Source organism: Henckelia pumila, chromosome 3, assembly GCF_033568475.1.
Source record: "Henckelia pumila isolate YLH828 chromosome 3, ASM3356847v2, whole genome shotgun sequence".
Taxonomy (NCBI): Eukaryota; Viridiplantae; Streptophyta; class Magnoliopsida; order Lamiales; family Gesneriaceae; genus Henckelia; species Henckelia pumila.
In genome coordinates, this window is record NC_133122.1 from 1,097,550 (window position 1) to 1,107,408 (window position 9,859).

A 9,859-nucleotide genomic window follows, 5' to 3' on the forward strand; every position below is an offset into this window, starting at 1 on the left:
GCCTCTTTCATCTATGGCAGGAACTCGGTGGTGGCTAGGAGGCCTCTTTGGGATTTTCTGATCAATCATGGGGAGAATATCTCCCTCACCTGGATCCTGTGAGGGGATTTTAATTGTGTGAGATACCCTCATGAAAAGATGGGTGGAATTCCTATTGTCCCAAGAGATATGGCTGATCTGAGAAACTGTATCAATCGATTGGAGCTCTCTGACGTGAATCATGTTGGTTGCTACTACACTTGGTTTAGCCTGGCTGTTTCTTCTAAGCTTGACCGAGTTAAGGTCAATCATCACTGGAGTGAATCGAATTTGGATGTATTTGCTGATTTTGTGGCACCGGGTTGCTTTTCTGACCATACTTATTGTGTGGTCTCCATATTTAGGGATAGCACTCGTCGGGCCACACCTTTTAAATTCTTCAATATGTGGGCTACTCACCCGGAATTTCTACAGTTAGTCAGTAGTAACTGGTGGTTCAGTGGGGGTGGCACAGCACAATTTCTTCTCAAGAAAAAGCTACATGGGATGAAAAGAGTGCTGAAACAGCTTAATGAGCGTCAATTCAGTCATATCTCTAGCCGAGCAAAGCGTGCGAGCGAGGAGCTCGCTGAGGCCCAATCTAATTCCCTTAACACTGGAGTTATTGATAACTCAATTGTGGTTCTTAGGAGAAATGCGGCATTGATTCTTGAAGCAGAGCGCTTGTTTCTCTCACAGAAGGCCAAATGTGAGTATCTCAAACATAGTGACATATGCTCCAAATTCTTCCATGGTATGATAAAACGGAACATCAAGAGAAATAAGATTGTGGCCCTCACTCTTAGAGATGGTTCCACATCCATGGATCAAAATGAAATAGCAGATGATTTTGTGAATTTCTATCGGTCTTTGTTGGGCTCGAGCTTGGAGAGAGATGTCCTGGATACTTCCCTAGTTGCGCCTGGTCTGAAGGTGGAGGAGGCCAGCTGGGAGGGATTAATTAGAGATGTGAGTGTGGAGGAAATCAAGAGTTCTCTGTTCAACATTGAGGATGACAAAGCTCCTGGCCCAGATGGTTTCGGGGCTGCTTTCTTTAAGAAGGCTTGGTCATGTTGATGGAGATGTTATTGCGGCTGTATTGGAATTTTTTAGGAGTGGTAAGTTACTCAAACAATGGAACCAAGCTTCCATTGCGCTGGTACCCAAATCAGATCATGCCACTACAGTCAATGAATTCAGGCCAATTTTGTGTTGTACAGTGTTTTACAAAATCATTGCCAAGATTCTGACTAACAGATTAGTGGATGTGATTGAGCCTTTGATAAGTCAAGCTCAAGCAGCATTTGTTCCAGGAAGGTCAATTGTGGAAAACATTCACATGGCCCAAGAAATGCTGAAGCATTATGCCAGGAAAAGAGGCTCTCCTCGTTGCATCTTAAAGATAGACCTTAAAAAAGCTTATGATACGGTTCACTGGGAATTCCTACGGGATACTTTGCGCTTCCTCAATTTTCCTCCTCGGCTTATTGCTTGGATCATGGAGTGTGTGAGCTCTGCTTCCTACTCCATCTCACTAGGTGGAAAATTGTTTGTGTAGTAACCCGTATCCAGAATTGACGAATTATGAGTAATTAATCGTGTAATTATGTTTAGATCAAGTAAAACATGATTAAGAAAATTCCAAATGGGTTAACGGAGTTCATAAATGGATTCAGGACACTCGAAAATGGCTTAGAAGGCCCCAAGACTCGAGTGGGATCGGAGCTTCCGATCTTGGTGACATCGGAACCCAATCGGAACCATATCGGAAGCAGGGAGATCGGAACGTCCGATCAGCAATCGGAGCTTCCGATGGTTGTCGTTGACAGGTGTGTGGTTGCATGTGGACCGAATTGACACGTATTGAACGGAGCTTCCGATTGGGAGAACGGAGCTTCCGATCTGCCGGAACGGAACGTCCGATCGAGGAACGGAGCATCCGATCGACGTATATAAATATAGGGTCCGAGCTCCTCATTTCTTGCCAATTCCGAATTCCTCTCCTTCGCCCTAGTGGCTCTATTTTAGGGCTTTGGTACTCTTATTTTAGAGTTGGAGAAAGGAACATATTTTAGTATAGTCGGACAGTGTCTGACATAGTAGCGGAGCAGTGCTCGTGTAGCGGAGCAGTGCTCAAGGCTGTGGAGCTGCAGCAGGGATGTACCCCTAGTTGCGAGATAGTCGCCATCAGCGGGCTGACGACGGACGCAGGTATAGCTATGATCTCCTTAAATTATTTAGGAGTATGCAGTAGCTTAGTTAAGGCTTTAGAGCTTAATTAATGATGCATGGGTATTTGCATTGTAGAGCTGATATAGGCTTGGAACCTAGAGTGGGACTGCTAGGAACTGCCTGTAGTAAGGTACGCAAGTACAGACTGAGATTGCCAGCCGGTTTTGCATGCTTATATGTTGCATTTTGTATGTCATTTATTATGCAGCATGTGCATATCATATTGTGCATGTCCATCTTGTGAGATGAGCCATGTAGGGTCGCTCAGCCCTGTTTGGATGGGTGATGTCTAGTGCCCAATGACTGACGGGTCATGGGTGATTTGTTGGGTAACTGGCGTTCAGATCAATCACGATTGATACCCGGTGCAGCGGAAGTTTAAAATTTTTAGTGTGGAACAATTCCATAGTGTGGGTATCAACCATACGATTAAATTATTTGTGTGTGTAAAATTAAATAACTATTATTAAATTTTACCTTCAATCTCGAAGCGAGATTATTGGACACCACACAGATTTCTCTGCGCTTCTTGTATCTCCCTGGAACTGATGAACAAGCTTTCCTTCAATCAGGTCCACGAATGGAGGTTTAATCCCTCTGATAGATTGCACTAGAAAATCTATCAGAAGTTTTCTGCGAAGAGAATAATGAATTTGATTCGCTAATCCTGTCTGCAATTCAAAATCACAGACCGGAAAATCTCTGACAGAGAGAGGGAGGGGCGGCCGAATTTCTAGAGAGAGCTAGGGTTTTTTTTTTCGAAAACTGTCTCTCAAAATTATGACCAACTGTGTGTAATTTCTGTACTGCAATAACTTATTTATAATGCAGGCCACTAACACCTTAGGGCCCATTAGTCATAAGTTGAGGCCCGACAAGCAAAGCCCGCATGTTCAGAAATTAATATAAAATTCATCGTGACTCCGATTGATAAACCGATTTTACCAATGTGCACATAAACCATTTCTGCACATTTTAAAGTCAAGATAAATTTTCCTGAATTCGAATTCAGTGGTTTCCAAAAATGTACATCCCTATGTCATTTTAGGAAATCCTACTCCCTTACTCTTATTTAAGAAGTCCAACTTCTTTATTCATTAAATTTAACTCTTTAAATTTAACTATCTCAACGGGGATTAAAACTCCATTACACTGTGTGACCCTCAATGGTTCAGGGATACAGCTAGCCGTGGGCTCATAACTCCTTGTGACTCGGAACAACGATTTCCGACTTGCCCAACGAATCATGGTAAAGCGCCTAGCAACATCGCCCCATGATTCCCTAGGTATCACTGATAGTGCCTACAAGAACCAATAGATTTTGGTTAGCGTACAGTACGGTCCCTTCATCCATATATCCCGATCGAATCAACAACCATTGGTATATCGAGAGTCGCTCAAGATTCGATAACTATGCAATACATCTTGAAGATCAAATTAGTGACATCGCATGTGCTACTAAGAAACCATTTCTTAATCACATCAAGTACTCTGGCCAGAGATTCGTCACACTAATATCTCCTCAGATCGCATAGGATATCCACACTCGCAAGTATGTGGTGAATCCTTGACAACAATGCATCGACTCCTATATGTGTTGTAACTGTACCCAATCCCGACACCTGATGACCCCCATAGAGTCGGTAAACGAGTCAAAGCACAGTACTAGCATATAGAGTCTCCATGATGTTTCAAGTAGTAAGGACTAATGGTGTACAACCAAAACCGCGGACTTTATCCACTCGATAAGTGATAACCACTTGGAAAGTCCGGATAGGGTAGTTCGATTATTCATCCTATGAATATCCATTTGCATGCTTCGAACATCTCCATGTTCCCTACCAATGAAACGTGGTACTCCGCATCGCAAAGCTAGTCTCAAACTCGAGCGATCCTTATCCTTATTATCGGACGGCTCAATCGACTAGGAACAGTTTAGAATATACAGTGACTATAAGATGTATTTCATGATAGACATCCCCATGTTCTACCACATCTTACATACACTATAGTATATTCAAGGTCTTTATCAAAACAACAATAGTATATCATAATATAACAATATGAAGAAAGATAAAGTCATTGCCATTAATAAAAGTGTAAATTACATTAAACAAAAGATCGTTTTTACAAAGAGTCATCAAAGTCCATAGCCACAAGTTGGCTCACTGGGCACCCACTCTTTCATGATTAGCATCTGGGGACACAGTCCACGTCCTGTAGGAATGAGCAGTGTCGACAGGGTTTGCTCCCCGGGATGTACCACTCATATCCTAGGCGCCATTACTGAGCAGTTTTATACAGTTATCCCAGATATGGATACCCTATAATTTGCATGCATCATATTTGTATGTTTTACCCAATGCTTTCGTATTGAGCTTAGAGCTCACGTCCAGTCTTTTCTATGTATTTGGACACCCCATTCGACGGGGCAGGTGTAGGTGCAGGATTGAGCACCAGGAGCTTGGAGTAGCCAGTGACCAGTGAAGACAGCAGGATTAGCTGTAGGTTTTGCCTTTAGGGTTTATTTATTCGCTTTGGTTGTATAAACGAATTTATTTAACCGGTTGTATTCTGCCGGTCTGTTTTTATTTAAGTCTTCCGCAGCGATTTATTTTATGCATGTTTAATTATGCTCTTAACTCTGATTAGGTAGTGGATCCGGGTAGGGTCGCTACATTTATTGGTATAAGAGCATATGCATGCAAGAGACTTGGGATATAGTAATGAGACCTTGGAAGAAGTGATGATGCGGCAATTAGTTTGCCCCGAGACTATCATCATCGGCAGGATTTCTGAAGATTTGGCTTATGGGATATCAGCAAGTGCGGACAAGAGTGATGGATCGTGTCCGAGTTTTCAAGACTTTTACTCATGTGGATCCTAGCTTTGGATCGAGTACCGGATGACAGAGGCAGTGGCAGAGCATTGGATGGGACGCACTTGATGCTTGCATCTGTACAGTCCATACCATGATGACACTACTCTGAAGATTCTCCACTAGTAGTTGGAGAGATTGTCAGATAGACCTTCACCAAAGAATGCCTCGAGTGCCTAAAGCATGACAGGTTTCGAGAGTGAGGTCTTTAACCTCATGCAGAACATGGTTTTGCCGGTATGTTGATATCGATACTTTCGGTAGGCACACAGGAAACTTAATGTTCAGAAGCATGATATGAATACAAGAAGAACGCTGATGGTAGATCGTGAGCAGAAGGGGTCGACTGACATGCACTGACGTAGAGCATAGCTGGATAGCTATCACGAGCCATTTCTCCGGAGTTCTTTGTAGGAGGACATGTAGAGGGACTTGGTCGGGAGTATGCTTGTATCGATGCGTGTGTCGATCAGAAGCTTCATGCTCAAGAAACAAAGACTAGTACGATGATTTAAATACTGTATTGATGTAGTTGTAAACAGTATTTTAGTTGTAAATGAATCATCATACTTTAGTTGTATCATTTCAAGTTCGATTGTACATTTCATTGTATTTTGAATACTGTATGTATTACATGGGATTGTAATTGAGAAATTGAACATAAATGGAAGCAATGATACATGTTTTATTTATCCAGCAATTCGTGAATGATTGCGAGTGATTTTGCTAGGATTGGAATTGTTTTAGTTGATTAGTGTTCAAACTGTGGTAACTCATGGGATTTGAGTGGGCCAACTGTGACTATTTGACTTGCGGTTAGTCTAGGCGTTTCCTAGGATTGACCTCGTTAGTCAGTGGACTATGTTAGTGCCAGCGATGAGTGGACTCATCTAGAGGCATTAAGGGTATTGTTCGGTTTAGAACATTTGGGCTTTGTTCTAGGTTGTTTCCTTGAGAATAGTAGGCTGTCTGACCTTTGTTAGGTTGAGACTTGTGATGATGGGTTTTCATCGGGATACCAAGTCCAGTATATACCGAGAGTTGTGGACTATGACCATGACTAGACGTGATGAGGCGCGACCCTATGCCAGTGTTACTCTGGGAGTCCTTGTACTTCAGAGGTTATCTGGCAGCCTTGGTTCTTCAGGATTGGCGGTGGGAAGGCTACTCAGTCTAGGAATTTGGTAGCAGTCACGACGAGGTATGACCTTGGATTAGATGTCAGGTTTGACATCGATGGTTCGATATCGTCTGGTGTGCCAGAGATATTTTTTATGTTCTGCTGTGGGAACCAGTCGTGGGGGGGGGGGGATTTCCTTGACGAGTGTGTACTCTGAGCAGATAGGTTTTAACCTTTGGGTTACTGCTAGACGTATGGATCTAGTAGGTGGACGGATTTCTACCAACGATGACTAGGGGTTGTCATCAGAGTTGTGGTTAGAATTTTCTTGTGATAGGAATTATCCAAGATACTGGATGGAATATTGTTTTAAGACTTAGACTCGAATGTGAGGACTACTCCATGATGAATGACTTCATCTGCGAGGGATTATATCAGATGTTGAAGATTGTACATGACTATTTAAGATGTGAGAGAAGCATGACCTATGACCGTGAAACCTTGGTGGTTGTCCAGGTGGGTTATTGAGGTAAGCTACCTTAGTCTTAATTTGTTGAACAATCTTAGCGAGGGATATAATCAAGATCATGTCCGAAAATTGTGGAAATCTTTGAGATTCTTTAGTTATTCTTCTTGGACTTGACGAGCCGTGGTGTTCATTCTGAATGAACGAGGTAAGGATAGTGAGTCCAGTGGTTGCGCTAAGTACTGTCTGATATTTTCAAAGGTTGAGCGTAGGATTTTCCATGGGATGGAAATGGGCTTAGTTTATCTTGATGTTTGCCTTGGGTGAACAAGACAAAGATTAGTAGTGCTAAGGTGGCACGGGATCTGTGCTAGTGACTACTAGTGGTTATTGGGTAACTTTGTCAGAGTTAGGATGATTAAGTTCAGAATATGAAGCAGCGGTTAGTAGTGCTGAAAAGGCGCAGGACTTGTGCCAAGTAGACTACTTATGTACTGTGATCTGACACTGTTTGGAAATGGTTCCTTGTGGCAGCTAAGTCATGGTTATTGACCGAGCCATGTAGGTTGGATGATCAGTGGTGGTTTGATCTGATAAGTACAAGTTTAAGTAGATCGACAAATTCGATTGGTTGAGCCAATCAGGGTTGATCAGGATGTAGCAATTAAGAAATACTTGGGATAGTATTTTGTTGAGTAATGCTTATGGGAAGAGTACTGAATACCATCTCAGAGAAATTGGAGATTTGAGTTATTTAGTCTCAATGATCGCCAGAGATGAATCTTCTGGGATTGCTGTAATCGGGAACGATTGCAAGTGGACTTGTATGATCAAGTTAGGTGCTAACTTGACAGTGGAGACAAGCAAGTGAGTTGGTAGTTTCCAGTATAGTGAATTCTTGTTAAGAAAGAAACTACTATTGATACAATCAATTGCTTAGTGATAGCAATAGGTCAGGAAAGGATCATGTTGTTGTTCCATGTGAGATGTTTTCCATTAAACAACAATAGTGAAGATTGTTGACCGGACATTTCACTTAAGTGCGGGCATCTATGTGTACCGTTGTGGTTGGATCCGACGAGTAGTTAGAAATGCTAATGGACATTAGCAAAGAACGTTAGTTGTCCAATAGTGAGGTATGACATTAGTTGGGGTCTAAATTCTCGAGATCCAGCAGGTTTTGTCACTAATCTTCCAGCGAGTGATGTGCGATATGTGACTGAGATAGTCAAGGATCGACTTAGTAGCCAACGAGGTTTGCCTCTGGGGTCGAAGATTTCGCAAGATAGCGATGAAGCAACTTTGTTCTTTCGAATCAGTGAGTCACATCTATGCGGATTGTTTTGTCAAGAATATTGCTCATTAGCAACAAATGACAATCAGAGACGCATTGTGTGGCAAGTTACTTCGAGCACAAGTGTTTCCCAGGATTGACTAGGGAATCGATGAATTAGATCGTTCAATGCTGAGACTGATGCATTCGGCAAGGGAGCGATTTGACTATTGAGAATCCGTTGGGATTTAGTTCCAGGATCAGTATGTTCAACCTTGGAGAGATTGGTATGAGCTGATGGTATTATCAGAGACTCTGAGTGGAGTTATACCAGGTACAATGACTGTCGAGTTTCAAGACGGAATAGGAAGCATTTCCATATGTGTATGTACTGTGGAATGTCCCAGTCGAGCAAATTGGTGGGAGCTTGCCTTAGTCTTGATGAGCGTACAGTGATTGCGAGTATGTATAACTACCAGGAGGACGTTTATCAATTGAATTCAGGAGGTGAATCATCTATGATCGAGATGATGTAGATCATCAGAGGTGTAATAACTTCTATTGCAATGTATGCGTGATTTCGTAGGCCAATGGCTAGGAGAGGACGTAGCGTCATGAATTGCAAGTGATGATAGTTATCATCAGGGCAGAGTGTTGAGGTTATACTAAGAAACGCGGACAACAGAATGTACTAGACATGATGGTTTAAGTTCCCAGTATTCCTTGGGAAGCCGGTTGCGTTTCGGGGAGAGTGAGGAGGATAACCAGTCTAGGGAACATTGCGAGGAGTTACATTGAAGAATAGACTTGAACAACTAGATTTTCTTGAGGGGAATTTGGGCTTTGTTGTGTCGGCACAATGTTGGGATTAGTGTTTTCCTAACTAGAGGTGTTGAGCACCGAGGACTTTTGGAACCATTAGATGGTTAGAATTGATTAGCGATTTGACGATTGTCGTAAACCAGTCAAGTTATGACTTGGTCCTCGTCAGTATAAGATTTTCCTTTGAGACGACAATCTTGATCAAGCGGGTATCGTATCTTTCGTGACAAGAGAGATCGGGATCAGTTTGGAAGACGTATCAGTGTTGTGATATACTAGTGCTAGAGGAGTTCGACTGTCGACCAGTAGCGCAGTAATTTTCAGCTGAGAATAAGTTAATGTGGTTCAGCATTAATGAAGCTTGCAGAGAATTCGACGGGAGTCTGAGTATGTCGAAGGATATTTCGACCCGACACTCGAAAAAGGGTTTCTTGTACGTTCTCGAGGTTTTACCCTAGATTTCGAGGACGAAATCTTTTAAGGGGGGGAGAATGTAGTAACCCGTATCCAGAATTGACGAATTATGAGTAATTAATCGTGTAATTATGTTTAGATCAAGTAAAACATGATTAAGGAAATTCCAAATGGGTTAACGGAGTTCATAAATGGATCCAGGACACTCGAAAATGGCTTAGAAGGCGCCAAGACTCGAGTGGGATCGGAACCACCGATCCAGGATCGGAGCTTCCGATCTTGGTGTCTTCGGAACCCAATCGGAACCACATCGGAAGCAGGGAGATCAGAACGTCCGATCAGCAATCGGAGCTTCTGATGGTTGTCGGTGACAGGTGTGTGGTTGCATGTGGACCAAATTGACACGTATCGAACGGAGCTTCCGATCGGGAGAACGGAGCTTCCGATCTGCCGGAACGGAACGTCCGATCGAGGAACGGAGCTTCCGATCGACGTCTATAAATATAGGGTCCGAGCTCCTCATTTCTTGCCAATTCCAAATTCCTCTCCTTCGCCCTAGTGGCTCTATTTTAGGGCTTTGGGTACTCTTATTTTAGAGTTGGAGTAAGGAACATATTTTAGTATAGTCGGACAGTG